This window comes from Etheostoma spectabile, chromosome 11 (genome assembly GCF_008692095.1).
Source record: "Etheostoma spectabile isolate EspeVRDwgs_2016 chromosome 11, UIUC_Espe_1.0, whole genome shotgun sequence".
NCBI classification, from domain to species: Eukaryota; Metazoa; Chordata; class Actinopteri; order Perciformes; family Percidae; genus Etheostoma; species Etheostoma spectabile.
Window position 1 is genome coordinate 19,651,217 of NC_045743.1, and position 5,856 is coordinate 19,657,072.

Here is a 5,856-nt window from a genome sequence, read left to right on the forward strand (position 1 = left end):
ACCCGCCCATGTCGTGTCAGTCAGACCCTCCCTACTACCTGAAGGACCCTAACATGACTTTTGTTTTTATCTCATGTCCTAGGATGATATCTTTATTTCTCTTGCTGATAACACATGGACTCTAGTCTGATTATACTGTATAACGTTGAGCGATGAGTACGTCCAGGACGGGGAGTGATAATGGGAATAGATATGGCGTGACAGGAATATCTGACTATATTAGGACATGTTTATTGCTCAATGACATCCACATGGTGCAAAGACCAGATGAGGTAATACCTCGTTAGAAGACAGAAGGGTTTGGACTAAAGAGAGCAGAACGTTTCTCTGCAGAGGGCCGTTGCAAAGGATCATGGGACTAGGATATTAATGGTTCCTGTCCTAGTTTAAGTGTGTAAATGATGTTCTGTTAGTGTTTTCGTCATGCGTTTACGTTACCTGGGTTTTTGTCTTGATTTAGTGTTCACATTTATTATTTGTTGGGTTACCATGATGGAGTGTGTGTAGAGGTATTATAAACTTCCACCAATGTAGCGAGCTACGTGGAAGAAGTAAAAGAGCCCGAGATATTGAAATCTATGAAAGTTTATTAAACGTCTACACACACTTGATACACAGAGGTCATAAATCTACCCCAGTGTCTGAGTCATGGTAACCCAACAAATGTGGTGTTTCCCCCTCTCATTCCCCCTGCTCTGGCATTTCCCCCCCTCATTCCCCCTGCTCTGGCATTTCCCCCTCTCATATCACCAGCTCTGGCGTTTTTTCCTCCCCCTCTCATTCCACCCACTTTTGGCTTTTTCCCCTCTCATTCCCCCCTGCTCTGGTGTTTCCCCCTCTCATTCCCCCTGTTCTGGTGTTCCCCCTCTCATTCCCCCTACTCTGTGTTTCCCCCTCTCATTCCCCCTACTCTGGCATTTCCCCCCTCATTCCCCCTGCTCTGGCATTTCCCCCCTCAATCACCAGCTCTGGCGTTTCCCCCTCTCATTCCACCCCTTGTCTTTTTTTCCCCTCTCATTCCCCCGCCTGGTGTTTCCCCCTCTCATTCCCCCTGTTCTGGTGTTTTCCCCTCTTATTCCCCCTGCTCTGGTTTTCCCCCCTCTATTCCCCCTGTTCTGGTGTTTCCCCCCTCTCAATTCCCCCCGTTTTGGCTTTTTCTCCCTCTCTTCCTTCTACTCTACATTTCCGCCTCTCATTCCCCCGATTCTGGGGTTTCCCCCTCTCATTCCCCCTACTCTGGGTTTCCCCCTCCATTCCCCCTACTCGGTGTTTCCCTCTCTCATTCCCCCTGTTCTGGTGTTTCCCACTCTCATTCCCCTACTCTGGGGTTTCCCCCCTCTCATTCCCCCTACTCTGGTGTTTCCCTCTCTCATCCCCCTGTTTCTGGTGTTTCCCCCTCTCATTCCCCCCTTTCGTTTGTGTTTCCCCCTCTCATTCCCCCGCGCTTGTGGCTTTTTCTCCCTCTCATTCCTTCTACTCTGGCATTTCCGCCTCTCATTCCCCTACTCTGGGTTTCCCCTCTCATTCATCCCCCTACTCTGGGTTTCCCCCTCTCATTCCCCCCTACTCTGGGGTTTCCCCTTCTCATTCCCCCTACTCTGGTGTTTCCCTCTCTCATTCCCCCTGTTCTGGTGTTTTCCCCACTCATCACCCTACTCTGGTGTTTCCCACTCTCATTCCCCCTACTCTGTGTTTCCCCTCTCTCTCCACCTACTTGGCTTTCCCCTCTCTTTACCCTACTCTTGTTTCCTCTCTCATTCCCCCTGTTCTGGTTTTTCCCCCCTCATTCCCAGTCCCCCTACTCCTGGGTTTCCCCCTCTCATTCCCCCCCTACTCGGGGTTTCCCCTCTCATTCCCCCTACTCTGGGTTTCCCCCTCTCTTCCACCTACTTGGGTTTCCCCCTCTCATTCCCCCTACTTCTGGTGTTTCCCTCTCTCATTCCCCCTGTTCTGGTGTTTCCCCCTCTCATCCACCTACTTGGGCGTTTCCCCCTCTCATTCCCCCTACTCCGGTGTTTCCGAGCCCCTAAACGGGAGACATTAGGAAACACTTCTGACCCGTTTTGCTTGTCCCTTGTTCCCTTAAGTGTGTTTTCACATTTGAGTGATGAAGAATGTGTGCTTTTTATTTATTCTATATTTTATTTGTATGTTATTCTTATTATTTTACATTATATCTTGTTCCATTTTTTATACATCTAATTGTATATATTTTGGCAAATATACAGTATGTATATATATTTAATTATAACAACATAAGTGAAAGGGAAAATTATATTTCTCAATTGCACAAATTCTTCATTAGAAAATTTGAAAAACACACCTAAAAAAAAAACGGTTATTTAACTGGATTTAACAATTGAACTATTGCAATTACAACAGGAAACACACTTTTTAAGGTGGACAGTCTCCACCTCCCACATTGCTAAAAGACAATGAACACAATTCTGCACAAAATATGATAGTATAAGTTATCAGAATCAACATACAGTATATAGTATGTCCAAAATTGCAGGCGGTGCTGCAGGGGGGGGTGTAAAAATGTTTTTTTTTCTTTAACTTAAAATTCCTCTTCTATAGATATCAGTCCAAGAGTTTCATTATATAACTTGGGCAACTGTTCTCTGTGCATGTGGCAGTAAAGCATTGAAATCTTTAAAAAAAATTAAAAAAAAATTAAAAAAATAACATCTTTCTTACCAGGTCTTGGGGTTTTTCACAGCACAGGGATTGCTGGGTTCACGGACATACTTCCTGATGCTGCACCTGGTCCTGATAGGACGCTGCAGCTGACTCACTGCCGTCATTGGCTGTAGAGAGTGTCCTGATGGAGGAAGAGGAAGGACAACTTTGTTTTGAAAAGTGGAACCACAGACACATTCGATTACAAAACAGTAACAATTGCTGTGATTTTCCTAGCGGGACGACCATAGACAGTATAAGAAAAGGGACGACACGTATGGTTTTCTCTTGTTTGGTGGGTGTCACCCAATCAGCAGGACGTGTCTGTGACCAGGGCCGCGTTCAGCCCCGAAACGTAGCAACATGTTAAAAAAAAAACTAAAAAACAATTTAAACAAGGGTGCGTTGAACACCCTGTTGTGTACGCAAGCATTCTGCCTTTTTATTACCCCACGTCTCTGCTGATTGGGTAGAACTGTGCAGGACCATTCAGGGGCTCTATGCAAGATGCTGAGTGGGGGGCCCCTATTTTGTCAAACTACGATGGGGGGGGGGAAATCAGACCTTTAAAATTATCCGTTGAGATGCATCAATCTGTAAAAAACACTCTCTAATTCAAATGAATCATCCCAAGTTGACCCAAGGAATTTAAACCTGCAGAAAATAATAACAAAAAGTTAAAGGTCCAACGTGCATTATATTTACAGTAATAAATACATGACCATAGGTGAGGGTAGGACGAAACCTGACCGGTTGGTCGAGAGCTTTTCCTTCTGGCTCAGCTCTCTGTTCATCACAACGGTGCAAAAACATATGTTATAAACTCAATTTGTTTTGTGTGTAAAAATCTTACTTTGTAAATTAACTAAAGCTGGCGGATAGATGTAGTGGAAAAGAAGTAGAAACTGACAACAGGAAAGACTAAAGTTTTTATTTGTAAAGTTTTTATTGATCATATATATATCATATACAGTTTTCGATCAAAAATACAAGAGGGGCTCAAGTATTTTTATATAACTGTACATATAAACCAAAACAAAAACGAACAGAGCGGAAGCGGAATACAGTTTTGCAGCAGGAAGTACAATAATGATTTATATGGATAAAGTGAAAGGAAATAAGATTTTATACAGATACTGATTGTAAGAAATCTATGAAGAGTTGCCAAATCTTATGAAAACCTGAAAGGTTGTCCTTCAACAAATATCTAAATTTTTTAATATCTAAAGGCACATTTTGCCAGCGGGTATTTCTGGGCCTTTCCATGACATCAGGAGTAACTTTTTTGCAGTAATAAGAGAGTAGGAAATGAACCGCTGCTGGGTTGGAGTCAATTTTCTAAAAAACTGTGATGCGCCAAGGATAATCAACAATGGTTCCGGTAATAATGTAATCTTAAAAATTCTTGACAGTACATTAAATACATCAGACCAGTAAGTGGCAACTTTAGGACAGGAAAAAAAAGCATTAAAAAGTGTTGCATTGAGGGACTGACATTTATCACAATTTGATAAAGGATTCGGGAAGATGGTGTGGATCCTTACTTTTGAAAAATGAAGCCTATGTATCATTTTGACCTGTATAAGACAATGTCTCGTATTATTGGAGCAGGAGTGTATGTATTTCAAAGATTCCTCCCAAATGTCATTAGGAATATTGATACCCATGTCCTTCTCCCAACTATCTTTCAAGCGCCTATAATTTGTACTTGAGTAGATGTACTTAGGAACATCGCTCCAGTGGATGACGTTGAGGATGGATTTTACATTTTTATATGAGACCATGACCTTCCTTCAGTTTTTACTCCACCTGCACTTCAGAGGAATTTTCCACCATAAACTGACCATCGCTAACTGCACGAGACGTCAGAGCTAAAAATAGACAAAGTTGAAAAAAGACAGAAATTAAAAAAGGATCCGCAGCAACAGCGACTGGAACCACGTGAAGACTGGCAGGTTTTTTACTTTAATGTGACATTAGAATGATGTCCCTTTCTATTTTTACTGCTGATGATTTCAATTTCAGCATTTATATGTCGTCTCTGTTTCAGTGCATTGTATTACTTCTTCCCAATATATGGTTGTTAGTATGACACAGAGGAGATTATAGAAAACAGAGAAAGACAAATTAAGGAAACGCAGAATGTAAAGGCTTTTTGGGAGGAAGTCCAGCTGCTTCTGGGTTCTCTGATTTATACGCCTCGTCTTTCATAAGAGAAGGAAAAAGAAAGAAATGTTCATATTAAAGCTGTATTCGTTCTGCCCACTTAGGGGCAGAAAATGGAAAACTCAAGATACACCAAACATATTATCTTCTCACAAAGTTGCTATGGCAAATGTGTCAGCAATCAAATGCCTATCAGCACATAAACCAGACACAGAATCTCTCTTTTTTAGCTGTTTTTTAGTCTCTACCAGCTCCTAAAGGAAATAGCTTTCTCTTTCAGGCCCCCCAGGAAACAAGTGTTTGTTCCTTGGGACGTTTTAAAGGAGAATTCTGCAAAATGAACCTAGGTGTTAATAACACATGGGGACTAAGTTGACCGTTCTGTGGGATATGTTTTCATGCTAATCAAATGTGATCAGTTTTAGCGCAAACTGCTAATTAGCGGCTAACGGACTCCCATCTGACCTTTGAGACTCACATCAAACATCTCTGCAAGACCTCCTTCTTCCACCTCAGGAACATCGCCAAAGTCCGTCCCACACTGACTCCTGCAGACGCAGAAAAGCTTGTCCAGGCTTTTGTCTCCTCGAGGCTGGACTATTGCAACGCGCTCCTCACCAGGATCCCTGAGAAAAGCCTTCAGAAGCTGCAGTACATCCAGAAAAGTGCTGCTAGGATCCTGCTGAGGGTACGCAAACATGACCACATCACCCCCCTCCTCAAATCACTCCACTGGCTTCCTGTCTCACTCAGGATTGAGTAGAAGGTCTCCCTCCTTACCCACCAGTGCGTCCATGGTGAAGCCCCCCCCACCCCCACCCACCTCAAGGAACTTCTCGTCCCACAGACCTCAACTTGGACCCTGCAATCTGTCTCAGCCTGTCTCCAGAAACCTCCCAGGACAAAGCTCCGTACAATGGGAGATCAGGCTTTCTGCTCAGCTGCTCCCAGACTGTGGAATGGTCTCCCTGACCACCTGAGGACACCACAGACTGTGGATGGTCTCCC